The sequence below is a fragment of the Xyrauchen texanus genome, chromosome 48, assembly GCF_025860055.1.
Source record: "Xyrauchen texanus isolate HMW12.3.18 chromosome 48, RBS_HiC_50CHRs, whole genome shotgun sequence".
NCBI lineage: Eukaryota > Metazoa > Chordata > Actinopteri > Cypriniformes > Catostomidae > Xyrauchen > Xyrauchen texanus.
This window is the reverse complement of record NC_068323.1, coordinates 4946697-4961686: the sequence shown is the minus strand read 5'-3', so window position 1 is coordinate 4961686 and position 14990 is coordinate 4946697. Positions and strand designations below refer to the sequence as shown.

General features: G+C 36.6%; 1 protein-coding gene across 1 annotated transcript in view; it reads right to left on the bottom strand.

Moving 5' to 3' along the window:
• LOC127639396 (uncharacterized) overlaps nt 1–14990 on the bottom strand; it is a 52205-nt gene that overhangs the window by 19215 nt on the left and 18000 nt on the right. The window lies entirely within an intron of this gene.

Below are 14990 nucleotides of genomic sequence, written 5' to 3'. Positions count from 1 at the left end.
GAAATACGGGAGACTCCCGGGAAAAACGGTAGTGTTGACATTGTTGAATTATTCCAACAATTGTTTACAGACCGATTGTTTCACTTTAAATTGACTATCACAATTTCAGTGGGACAGAAGTTTACACCAAGTTAACTGTGCCTTTAAGCAGCTTGGAAAATTCCAGTCACGCCTTATAATGTCATGCCTTTACACAAATAGCCAATTAGCTTCTGATAGGAGGTGTACTTAATTGGAGGTACCTGTGGATGTATTTTAAGGCCTACCTCCAAACTCAGTGCCACTGTGCTTGACATCATGGAAAAGCAATTGGAGCAATTTCCAAATGCCTGAAGGTACCATGTTCATCTGTACAAACAATAGTACGCAAGTATCAACACCATGAGACCATCATACCACTCAAGAATGAGATGCATTCTGTCTTCTAGAGATTAATATAGTTTGGTGTAAAGTGCAAATCAATCCCAGAACAACAGCAAAAGGACCTTGTGAGGATGCTGGAGGAAACAGACAAGTATCTATATCCACAGTAACATAAGTCCTGTATCTACATAACCTGAAAGGCTGCTCTGCAAGGATAAAGCCACTGCTCCAAAACCGCCATAAAAAAAGCCAGACTACAGTTTGCAAGTGCACATGGGAACAAAGAAGAAATGTCCTCTGGTCTGATGAAACAAAAATTTCATTGCAATTGCAAGCCAAAGAACACCATCCCAACCATGAAGCATGGGGGTGACAGCATCATGTTGTGGGGTGCTTTACTGCAGAAGGGACTGGTGCACTTCACAAAATAGATGGCATCACAAGGAAGAACATTTTGTGGATATATTGAAGCAACATCTCAAGACATCAGCCAAAGCTCGGTCTCAAATGGGTCTTCCATATGGAAAATGACCCCAAGCAAATATGTGGCAATATGACTTGAGGACAACAGAGTCAAGATATTGGAGTGACCATCACAAAGCTCTGACCAAAATCCTGTCTCAGTTACATTTATGCATTTGGCAGACGCTTTTATCCAAAGCGACTTACAGTGCAATTATTACAGGGACAATCCCCCCGGAGCAACCTGGAGTTAAGTGCCTTGCTCAAGGACACAATGGTGGTGGCTGTGGGGTTAGAACCTGCAACCTTCTGATTAACAGCCCTGCGCTTTTAGCCACTACGCCACCACCACTCCCAGTTACTCCAGTTCTGTCTGGAGGAATGGGCCAAAATACCAGCAACTTATTGTGAGAAGCTTGTGGAAAGCTACCCAAAATATTTGACCCAAGTTAAACAATTTAAAGGCAATGCTATCAAATACTAACAAAGTGTATGTAAATTTCTGACCCACTGGGAATGTGATGATTGTAATAAAAGCTGAAATAAATAATTCTCTACTATTATTCAGACATTTCACATTCTTAAAATAAAGTAGTGATCCCAACTGACCCAAGACAGGGAAGGTTTTCTACGATTAAATGTCAGGAATTGTGAAAACTGAGTTTAAATGTATTTGGCTAATGTATGTAAACTTATGACTTCAGTAGTAGGTGGCGCTTTATGTAGTGAGTGAATGTGTTAATGTGATGTGGATTGTGTTGCGTGCATGAGGAGGGATATACAGTGTGAATGTGATGTGGATTGTGTTGTGTATATGTGGAGGGATATACAGTGTGAATGTGATGTGGATTGTGTTGTGTGCATGAGGAGGGATATACAGTGTGAATGTGATGTGGATTGTGTTGTGTGCATGAGGAGGGATATACAGTGTGAATGTGATGTGGATTGTGTTGTGTGCATGAGGAGGGATATACAGTTTGAATGTGATGTGGATTGTGTTGTGTGCATGAGGAGGGATATACAGTGTGAATGTGATGTGGACTGTGTTGTGTACATGAGGAGGGATATACAGTGTGAATGTGATGTGGATTGTGTTGTGTGCATGAGGAGGGATATACAGTGTGAATGTGATGTGGACTGTGTTGTGTACATGAGGAGGGATATACAGTGTGAATGTGATGTGGATTGTGTTGTGTGCATGAGGAGGGGATATACAGTGTGAATGTGATGTGGATTGTGTTGTGTGCATGAGGAGGGATATACAGTGTGAATGTGATGTGGATTGTGTTGCGTGCATGAGGAGGGGATATACAGTGTGAATGTGATGTGGATTGTGTTGTGTGCATGAGGAGGGATATACAGTGTTAATGTGATGTGGACTGTGTTGTGTGCATGAGGAGGGGATATACAGTGTGAATGTGATGTGGATTGTGTTGTGTATATGTGGAGGGATATACAGTGTGAATATGATGTGGATTGTGTTGCGTGCATGAGGAGGGATATACAGTGTGAATGTGATGTGGATTGTGTTGTGTTCATGAGGAGGGATATACAGTATGAATGTGATGTGGATTGTGTTGCGTGCGTGAGGAGGGATATACAGTGTGAATGTGATGTGGATTGTGTTGTGTTCATGAGGAGGGATATACAGTGTGAATGTGATGTGGATTGTGTTGTGTGCATGAGGAGGGATATACAGTGTGAATGTGATGTGGATTGTGTTGTGTTCATGAGGAGGGATATACAGTATGAATGTGATGTGGATTGTGTTGTGTATATGTGGAGGGATATACAGTGTGAATATGATGTGGATTGTGTTGTGTGCATGAGGAGGGATATACAGTGTGAATATGATGTGGATTGTGTTGTGTGCATGAGGAGGGATATACAGTGTGAATATGATGTGGATTGTGTTAGCGTGCATGAGGAGGGATATACAGTGTGAATGTGATGTGGATTGTGTTGTGTGCATGAGGAGGGATATACAGTGTGAATGTGATGTGGATTGTGTTGTGTGCATGAGGAGGGATATACAGTGTGAATATGATGTGGATTGTGTTGCGTGCATGAGGAGGGATATACAGTGTGAATGTGATGTGGATTGTGTTGTGTGCATGAGGAGGGATATACAGTGTGAATGTGATGTGGATTGTGTTGTGTGCATGAGGAGGGATATACAGTGTGAATATGATGTGGATTGTGTTGCGTGCATGAGGAGGGATATACAGTGTGAATGTGATGTGGATTGTGTTGTGTGCATGAGGAGGGATATACAGTGTGAATGTGATGTGGATTGTGTTGTGTGCATGATGAGGGATATACAGTGTGAATATGATGTGGATTGTGTTGCGTGCATGAGGAGGGATATACAGTGTGAATGTGATGTGGATTGTGTTGTGTGCATGAGGAGGGATATACAGTATGAATGTGATGTGGATTGTGTTGCGTGCGTGAGGAGGGATATACAGTGTGAATGTGATGTGGATTGTGTTGTGTGCATGAGGAGGGATATACAGTGTGAATGTGATGTGGATTGTGTTGTGTGTATGGGTGTGTACAAGACATACTTGCTCCGGGGGGGGATTGTCCCTGTAATAAGGGCTCTGTAAGTCGCTTTGGATAAAAGCGTCTGCCAAATGCATAAATGTAAATGTTCATTTGTGTCTCCAGGTGTGTTTGGTGTTGATGAAATGAAGACATCTGTGTCAGTGATGGAGGGAGATTCTCTGAATTTACACACTGCTGTTACTGGATTACAAAATGACAAATCCAATTTTATTAAATGGTATTTTAATGACATCCGTGTAGCTCAAATCTATGGAGATCTCAGTATGTTCTGTATTGATGTGAAGTGTCCAGGTAGTTATAATGAGAGATTCAGAGACAGACTGAAGATGAACAATCAGACTGGATCTCTCACCATCATGAACATCAGAATTACAGACTCTGGAGATTATGTACTATCGACCATCATCAACAACATCAATGATAGAAAGACATTCACTGTCACTGTCCAACCTGGTGAGTCGTTTAATGAGTGTTTAAAACAAATATGATTAAATAATCTTCACTTTACCTGTATATTAATTCACATATAAATATAATCTCTTTTAAAAACAGATTATTATCACAATATGCATTACAAAACAGAACAGCAGATGTTTAAAACTAAAGTGTCTTTACAGTTTTAAAACAGTTTTAGTTCTGGTGGAGATTCGATTGATCAGTTCTAATCCAGTAACACAGTTTCTCATTATATTGACTCTTTAATTTCTTCTTCATTTGGGTTTTTAGTTCAAAGTTCAGAGGGTGTGATGAACAATAATATGAACAATCATTTTATAAGCACAGAATGGACAAATATTGTTTTTCAGTCATGAAGTCAAGAAAGATCATGTGCAGTCTTTATTCATTTGACTGTTGTATTATCATCACACAAAAATATTTTTAAAGTAGTTAGTAATGTTAAAATGCTGTAGTTTATAATTAAGGAATAATTGACGACGGACTGACAAACATTATGCATACATAATTATTATTTTTCAATAATTTAATGGGCCGGAGTCAATTATTTCTCTTATACCACAGTTACCACCTTTAGACATCGCTCAGGGTTTATCTCAAGACATTTTCTGAGTTTCATCCCTAAAACGCCCTTGTGTGTCGCCCTACAGTACTTTCATCTGCCTTCTTGCACTTCTTTAAGCACTTACTGGAGTTAACAAGATATTTTCTTGGTGCCTGGACAGATTGTGATTGAAACCGTCTCAACCGTCACTGATTATTTTACATGCAGTTGAATGGTGGATCTTAAGTAGCTTGCAAAATAAAGTAGCCTCCACTAATATTGACACTTGGTAAATATGAGCAAAGAAGGCTTTAAAAAAAATTTCTTTATTGTTTATACTTTTGATCTGTCATTCAAAATATTCACAAAAAAATCAATCCTCTTATGATATCAAACAATTGCAAACACAACACACACAAAAATCAAATATATGTGTGGCACAATTATTGGCACCCTTTTATTCAATATTTTGTGCAACCTCCCATTGCTAAGATAACCGCTCGGAGTCTTCTACTATAATGCATAATGATGTTGGAGAACCCCTGGAAAGTGGTCTGGGACCATCTATCCAGATCCTTAAAATTCAGAGGTCCATGTTGGCCCACACAGTTTTTCTATGGGGTTCAGGTCAGGAGCCTGAGACGGCCATGCAGAACCTTGATTTTGTGGTCAGTGAAACATTTTTGTGTTGAATTTGATGTTTGTTTTGGATCATTTTCCTGCTGGAAGATCCAACCGGAGCCCATTGTAAGTTTCCATTGGCAGAGGCAGTCAGGTTTTGACTTGATCAAAACTGTTGATTTTTGATTGGTGTAAATCGGATGTTTCATCACGATACGATCTTATATCGATTCTCCTGGCCTGCGATCCGATATTTGCTGATACTTCAAAGTCTGCCGTGTGACGTTTTTGATTTGATTCAGGGCCCTGTGATCAATATTCCGATATTATGTGCCTATTTTACACAATCAATTAAAAAACAATTTTTTTGCCTTCAAATGCAACCAAACTATAATATTTTATTATTTTGAGCTCTCTGAAAAGTGCAAATTTAGTATCCACTTTGGGTCATCCACAACAAAATAAGGTACTTCAGATGTTGAAAAAAATATATATACGGATAATAATATAAAAAATAACATCACATACAAGTGATCATCAATCGTTTGATTACAGCTTATTTTTCAGTTTAATCCAATTCAAACTACTTACATACCCATGACTTGTTTCCAACTATCCTGCCAACCATGGTTTTCTTGGCTACAACTTCCACAGTCGTAATTTTGTTACAGTTTACTGGGATAAATGTTAGTCTTGATGTGTAAATGTGTAGTCTTATGACTGCTGTGCAGGTGTTTCTCTTTCCTCGTTAGTGCTGTTCAGAATGTCGTCGTTGTCAAGACGTTTCACATGATGGTTGAACTGCTCTATGGTCCTTTAAAATAATACATTCTCATCTAAATTTTAAATGGGTCACATGTGCAATGATATCAATGGAAGCCCGAATTAATCCTGGTTGACGTGCTCGCACTGATCCTGTCACTGGTCTGGAGCTGGCGTTTCATGGGAGGCCCAGTTGACGCAATTGCACGGATTGCAGAGCACAATTTGGCTTCACAGACCCTGCGCACATCCAGTCCCACATGAAATTTTGTGCTCATTAAGTGAAATTATTGTAATATGGTTGCTGGTAGGAAATGCGTATGGACGTGGCTGACATGAAAGTAATAAAATAAAGGTGCATCTTAAAAATGTCTATATCGAAATGTACACGTTGTATTGATAACATTGGATTGTTGGTTATTGGATCGATGCATTGTTACACCCGAGTATTAGATAGTCCATGATACCATGTATTCGAAACAACCCTACAACATTAAAGATCCAGCACCACATTTAACCATCTGCATTGGATACTTCTTAATCTCTGTGTGTGCCAAACCCATCTCTGGTGTTTGCTGTCACTAAGATCTTTTTTGTTTAGTCTGGCCAGAGAACCCGGTCCCATTTGAAGTTACAGTAGTGTCTAGAAAACTGAAGACGCTTGAGTTTGTTGATGGATGAGAGCTGAGGCTTTTTTCTTGAAACCCTCCCAAACAACTTGTGGTGATGTAGGGGATGTCTGATATGTTTTTTGTTTTTAGACTTTCTTACCCAATACCCAACTAATTTCTGCAATTCTGCAGCTGTGATCCTTGGAGATTATTTGGCCACTTGTACCATCCTCCTCACTTTTTGTGGAGACGATATAGACACACGTCCTCTTCCAGGCTGATTCTTAAGATCTCCAGTTGATTTGAACTTCGTAATTATTGCACTGTTGGTGGAAATTGGCATTTTCAATTCTTTAGCTATTTTCTTATAGCCACTTCCCATTTTGCCCACATCAGAACTATATTCTTTAGTCTAACCCACTGTGATGGATAAGTAAATTTGCCTTGTGTTACTTTTATTTATACCCCTGTGAAACAGGAAGTGATGGATGAACAAGTTCAATTTCTTGTTCCTAGTCACCCATATGTAAAATATGAATGGAAATATAGGCCTTCTTCAGATATATTTTACTCATAAGAATTTATAGGTGTGCCAGTAATTGTGGCAACCATGTTTTGGTGAAATATATTTAATTATGAGTTTTTTCTTTTCAATTATTTTACTTTAATTAAAGGTTAGATTTTTTTGTGTGAATATGTTGAATGAAACATCAAAAGGATAAACTATAAAGACATATTTTTTTACAGACTTCTTTTCTCATATTTACCAAAGTTGCCAATGTTAGTGGAGGCCACTGTATCTTAAATACCTTTCCAGAGTCGAGCTTCAACAACCTTCTTACTCAGGGGTTCAGACTTCTCCTTTAATCTTGGCATGATGTGACGTACATAAATACTTACGATCAAATCAGACCAGCTGTTGCATATGTGTGGCCTTATATTAGAGGAATATTCCTTGTTCAGTAGTTTAGGAGCACAATTGTTGTTATTTCCTCAGTTCTGTCCTCTACTATGGTGGAGGTTTATTCACCCAAAAGAAGAAACTGTTCATGTGTGTTTCAGGAGTGTCTGCTGCTGAAATGAAGATAAAGTCGGTGATTGAAGGAGATTCTGTCACTCTACACACTGATGATACTGTAAAACAGGGAGATGTTGTGATGACGTGGTATTTCAATGACACTCGTATAGCTGAAATGAAGGAAGATCCCAGTAAGAGCTGTACAGATGTGACGTGTGATGAAGGTGCTGAGAGATTCAGAGACAGACTGAAGATTGACCATCAGACTGGAGATCTCACTATCACAAACACCAGAACTACAGACTCTGGACTTTATCAACTAGAGATCAGCAGCAGTATCAGCAGCAGCTTCAGCGTAAAGAGCTTCAGTGTTAATGTCAGCGGTGAGGACGATTTCATCATTTAATGCAGATAATCAGATCTTCAGTTGTTATAAAGAGCTGATGATGATCACATTCAGTGACACTAATGACTGTCTCTCTTCATCATTACAGTATCAGACATAAAAACTCCAGATTCAGGTCCGTCTTCTGGTGATGTAGCAGGAATATATGTTGCTCTGGTTGTCGTGTATGTTGGTGTAGCTGCTACTGATTTACTATCGCTGTAAGATCTCAAGACTAAGACAAAATGGCAAGTATTACATACAGCTGATATAAAAGAGGGAAATATGAGATTAAAGGGGTAAAAAGTGTCTTTAAATATGTGTGTTTTTTTTTTGTTTTTTTTCTCATTTTTATTCTCAAAATATATTTACATAGAAAATGTGTTTAATCGAGTTTTTATTCAACAGATATGGAGATGAAGCACAATGTTCAGGTGAGATACTTCAGTATGTGCATTACATCTTTCTGTCTCTGAATTTACAACAGATTCAGATCAGTTTGATTTCATCTGAAGCGTCTCAGAGATTATTTTCTGTGTTTTAGACAGTTTAACACACATATTCAGTATACGATACATCAGGCCCAAATATTGATATTATATGTTAAATGTACGCTGTAAACTGTGTTACTTTATTCTCATCTTTATATTTGTATCAAGCTCAACTTTAATGATTTATGCCAAAACAACAAACAAGCAGAAAACAAACATGAAGTAAAAATCATTGTCAATGTAATGCAGTAATTCATATTCATGATTAATGAGTGTTTGTGAATAGTTTGTGATCTACAAAACCTTCATTAGAGTCGATGATCAAACATTTTGTATTGGTGCATTACAGAAGATGATGATACAGTTTTTAAAATGAAGATTTATTTAGAAAAAACATCCTTCCTACATTTAAGACATTTAGTTTCATTTGGTTTATAGGTTTGGGTGAACAATTCCTTAAAGACTTCCATGTTCACAAATAATCACAATCACATTACAGACATCTGAAATGATCATTTCCACGAGTTTATTAGTGTAAATATAATTACTGATGTGACAATTTTACACTTTCATAATATTCATAATTATATTCCTGATATCAAGAATTCTCTTTTTAACTGGAGAAAATATAATTTTTGATATTTAATTCATATCCTGCACATGAATACATTTGGAAAGGGGTTTGAGATTCATTAAAGTTTAAACAGATAATTCAGCAGCACTTTATTTTACAGTTCTGTTCTACATTTACTTACTACATAATTACAACAACTCCAGTAATGACTAGATACTAACCCTAAACTCACCGTAACCCATATTGAGTACATGTAGTTACCTCATATTACTCAGTACTTTCTTGTGTAAGTACACTGAAGTACACATACTGTAAAATAAAGTGCAACTGTTACTTTCTCAGTCAAATGAAACATTTCAAAAAGACTTTATTCACTTCAACAGTAAATGTGTGTTGTGTAAGTTTGAGCTGTTTTCTGCCCTTCTGAATCACAAATCCTGTTCATTTCTTTGATCTTCTGTGAATCTGTGTTTTCTTACAGGAGGATGAAAGAGAGAATGAGACTCATTTGATTAATGATGAAAGACAGGAAGTGAGAGGACAGGAAGAGAGAGAAGAGAGAGAAGAAGAGAGAGAGGATGCAACAGAATGACTCGACAACAGTTTTTGCTGCTGCTGCAATTCCTGCTGCTGTTCGGTATAACGCTGCTCTGATCGAGGATCAGTTTCCCCACCTCAAATCCAAACCTCACTTACTATTGAGAAAGGGAAATCTGACTCGATATCAGCAGCTGCAGTTGTATTTATCTTCCATATGAGCCAACACTGAGATTACTTGGTTGACTGTGAACTCGTGTCTTTAACTGTGTTTGTCGGTGGGGACCGTACATGATTGTGACGTTTGGTTCATTTAAAGCGGTTCAACAGTTTAATTTTGCTGCTTTTGGAAAGACTTGATGCTTAATAACCAAATTATTCAGTTTTACTGACATGAAACAAAAAGTACAAACACACTTTCTCTAGTCTTGAGTTGATGAATTCAGAATACTGGAAACTTTCTGAACAGTGATGAATGTGTTTCATCAGATCATCTGAAGCGCTTCTCAAACATTTCAGTTCCAACATTTGATCAAATAAGAAGCAAATAAATGTTCTCTTTAATCTTTTATTTCACTAAAGCAACACACACGAGCCTCAATGAGTAAAATCAATGTGCCTGAAGTTAATATAAATATACAATCAAAACCCTCATCTATGCATGTAATTATATTATTGATTGTGACAGGGCGGGGCCGGGTCGTGGTTATACACACCCGGTCCCTTATTGGGCTAATCGAGCCTCCGAGAGGGATAAAGGCCGATTGCGGACAGTGGTGCGGGAGAGAGAGATCGTTTATGGACATGTCCGTCATGTGTGTGTTTTGTCGTTTGTTTAAGTTTATCATTAAAATATTATTTATATTGTCAAGCCGGTTCTCGCCTCCTCCTTGCCCATCAAAATCCCTTTACAATGAAAATTCAAGCACAAAAAATATAAATTAGTTTGAGCACATTTATGAAAACTGAATCTAGTGTTTGAGAGTCGAGCAGGCCAGTTTAAATCTGCACATGAGATATCAGCACTCCACAATCCTGAAACAATAATGTATATGGACTTATAAATAGTTTTAAACAAGCAAATCAAACTTAATGAATTACAAATACAAAACAAGCTCTTTGAAATAAAGCACTAAATCACGAGAGATCAAATTATATATAATTATATTGTTTCATATTTTAAAGTAATTTTAAGTCTAGTTGTGCAGTTTGAGAATATCTGATCTATTTGAGTATTCATTTCTATATCATTCATCTATTGACAAGAAATATTGTAAACATGAGATGAAGTATAAATAGTTCAAACCACTATCTACAGTACTGCCAAATAACCTCATTTTATATTCCTCATTATGTTTCTTTCATTTATTCTCCATGTGATGAACAAATGTCAAGTATTAGTTGAGAACCCCATTGAGTGCACTACAACGTTTACATTTATGCATTTGGCAGATGCTTTTATCCAAAGCGACTTACAGTGCACTTATTACAGGGACAATCCCCCCGGAGCAACCTGGAGTTAAGTGCCTTGCTCAAGGACACAATGGTGGTGGCTGTGGGGATCAAACCAGCGTCCTTCTGATTACCAGATTACCAGTTATGTGCTTTAGTCCACTACGCCACCACCACTTTTTTCTTTATTATTGGAACATGTTACACATCATCAGTGATCGTTCAGTGTTTGGTTTAGTGTAGTGGTCAGATGTGGGCTGATTTCCTAAAATCATTGCAGCTGTCATCAAGATCATCACAGAGATCATAATCATATAACATAAATGTTGCATGTTAGTTTATATTCGAGCAACACTTGTCTTCCAGCACATATCGGTTATTAAGTAGAACTGAAGAGAGTTATTAATGGAGCTGTGAGACTACAGACTTATTACCTCCTTTATTAGTGACATAAATGTATTTATACCTATTCATTTAAATATAAAACTATTGCTGGTTATCTGTGTAAAGTTAAATTCAATTACACGGGATCATGACAGTGATTTTGAATGACTGACTATAACTTTACATAGATAAGATTATATCACATTAATATCATGTTTACATCTTGAGGTTATACTTTATAAAGACACACTTGCATTGAATAAGTGTCTTACTGTAAACATGAAATAATGGAGTTTGTGTTGGAATTTTCTTTTTATGGAAATCAACATTATGCCACATTTACTTGACAAATGACAAATAAAAATGTTAGATTATAAAAACTTTTTATTAAGTTTTATACCAAATATCAAGTGTATTTCATTGCAGTCCATGTATTTGCCGTGTACTTTATGTTTATGTGATCATTTTCATTTTATATTTATAACGTATTAAGTGTTTTAAACAATGTTAAAATACCGTTAGACTCCTCCAGTCTCACAACAGTGTAACTCTATATGTGTCATGATCCCCTGTTGTCTGCCCCGTGTTTCACTTGTCAACTGTTGTAAACTACACTTCCCATAATTCCCTGCCCTCATCATTGTTCTCACCTGTGTCTCGTTTGATAATCACTCTCCCTGTGTACTTAAGCCCCGTTGTTTGTTCAGTCTTTGTCGGTTGTTGAATGTGTATGTGTATCCTTGTGCTCTGTAGATGTTAATCCTGCCTGTGTACTCCTTGGATGTCTTTCGTGTTTTTGTTTTGTTTTCCCCATTGTGGATGTTTTATTTGTTCCTGTCTAGTTATTTTCAATAAAGAAGCTGCATTTAGATCCCCACTCCTCGTCTGCCTTCGTCTGATTCGTAACAATATGAAATAAATGGACATAATGACTGTTTTAATTTACACCATGTTGGAGATTTTATTTAAACTTTGTATTTTGGAAATTATCAGTAAATAATCCAAATTTACTTTCAGTAAAATATCAAAATTGTGCTGTAAATATTACAGTATATTACAATGTCTTCTAATAAGATTTCAGTTTTCTCTCTTTAACAGTCAAGGAAGAATGTGTCTTAAAGCCCAAATTCAGCAGTATTCTCTGGAAAACAGACAGTTTCTTGAATGTCTCTATTTTCATCTCATTTACTTATAAGGAGCCCAGACATCTCTGATCTTTTGAGCAAAGGCCAATAGGAATTGGTGTGTGGGATTTGCATGCCACTCCCCCGGACATACGGGTATAAAAGGAGTGTCGCAGCAAACCCACATTCACATTTCTTCTTCGGAGCCAAGCAGACACATTCACTGAGCTGATTTCTTCAGCGTATGATAGGTGTGGGTGAGAAACAGTTCAATACTTAAGTCCTTTTTTACTATCAATAACCACCAAAAAATTAACAATACCAGTTTTTGATGAAGCACCCCTAGATCTTTTGCTTTTTAAATTCTGGCTCAAATGTTATAATCACTGTTAAGCAAACACATTGGGTGCCAATTGTCAGAATAATGTGTCCTCTTTTGGTTTGGGTATTAAGGGAAATAAACCTTGTGTAATTCTGTACTTTGGAAAAAAGATTCAAAAGAAAAGAAGTTCTTCTGAAAAGCATTTATAGAGTTCCGAAGTCAAACCATCCACACCAGGGGATTTATTTAATTTAAGATCCCCAATTGCATGTAGGACTTCCTCTAAATATGTATTATCACAGAGTTATTTTTTGTCTTCACTTACAACTTCGGTATTAGTGAGACTATTCAAGAAATCTAATGTATCCCTTTCAACACATCTTGACTCATAGAGAGCTCTAAAAAGACGAACAGTAATCTCGACAGTCTTTGGGTCATGCTGTACCATTAATGATTTGTTCTTCCCTTCTCTAGCCACTTCTGTTTAGATCTAACGAAAGCCCCCTCTGCTTTCCTTTATAGATTCCTCTAGTTGGTTTTGAAGGGTAATAAGCTCCATTATTTCATTGTCTGAGAAACTGGGAGATGATATCTGAGTGAGAGCTGAAATTTTAGAAACTAAGTTATTTTCTTCAAATTTAAATGGTTCCCAATTATTAAAATAATCATTAATCTGAGCTATATTCCAATATTGTGTCGTCAAGCCGCGAATGGTTCATGTCCCAGAACTGAGCTATTAAACTTCCAATAAGAGTTTTATTGGTTGGTGGAAATGGAAGATTGCAAAGCAATATTAACAGAGACTGCTTTATGATCTGTCAATGATGTGGAAAGAATACTGACAAAAACATTTTCCTTCTGTGAGCTACAAGAGGTTATCCAGTAATCAATACGAGTACACGCCTTATTATTCCAAGTGAAGGCTTTCAAACCAGGGATTATTCTCTCCAAATGTCTAATACTCCAAATGTCTGCTTAAAGGCCTTCAGTGTGTTATTGGAAGAAGATAAAGCACGAGGATCTGTCAAGAGCATTATCTAATGTGATATTAAAATCTCCTCCAATTAATAAGAGGGAATTTGGATAAACAGTGTGTTAATCGACTCTCTAACCTCTGAAACGGAACATCATTTTCACTTTTAGAGTTGTACCATAAAAGTTAATCTAAGTAAAAAACAACAAAACTTAGTGACCAGTAGGTCCCCCTCAGAATACAAAATATCCCCAGAATTGTTTTAAATTGCACCCCGCCCTTATGTTCAGACTCACGAGCAACCAAATATCGTTACCCCATTGTGTTTTCCACAAATGAACGTCGTTGGGTATGGAGGCCCAAAGCTGCATAAATAATAAATAAATAAATACATGTAATAATAAAAAAATAAAGGCATAAATGTCTTGATAAAACAAATATAATTAGTTTTTAATTAAATTTATTCCTGAATTTATTATTGTATGACTTTATTCCTTTATTATTTTCTATATTTATTTTTAACTTTATTTTTATTCTTTTTAACTTTTAATTATTTATTAATTTATTTTGCATATTTTTATTTATGTGTTATTACATTTTTTATGTTTATTTATTCCCACATATATTTATTTCCATATTTATATATTCCCATATTTATTTATTTATACATGTATTTATTTGTACTTTTCTGTGTGCAACATGTAAATGAGGGGGGCGGTTCTTGCGGAGCTCCAGTGCATCATTGGTCGAGAGCTCAATAGTATTATCAGAAGCAGATGGACGTCCCACCTCAGCACGCTCTGACTCGCACAGATTAAGAATATGCAGAGAAACGTTTTGCAGAGAGTTTAACAATCCAGGATGTGCTTCGACATTCATACCGGCATACAGCTCTCCTAAAACATCAATAAGCACCTCTACTCTAAATGAAACAGTTATTTGATGCGCGATTATCGACTTCATTCACAAGTGTCGCAACTCTAGATATATGTGAAGCGTCAGCTATAGATTTTATTTTATTGCAGAACTTATATTTACATACATACATAAACGATCAGGGAAATGAAGCATTTTACAATGAACAATCATAACAACAGAAAACTCTATTATGGATTTGCAGACATCAAAATATGAAGTTATATACACAGAAAAAAAGAAAAGCTTAAAGATTAAATCATATCATTTCTGAAACTTGCTCATTTTGTGGTTTTGTTGAAGAAACAGCTCCCCATTTATTTTGTGATTGTAGTATAACCAATAAATCTTGAATTGACTAAAGCTCTTATGTTTTTAGCCCCACAAATATCTATAGTTTACACAATATATGACCTGACGTCACATCA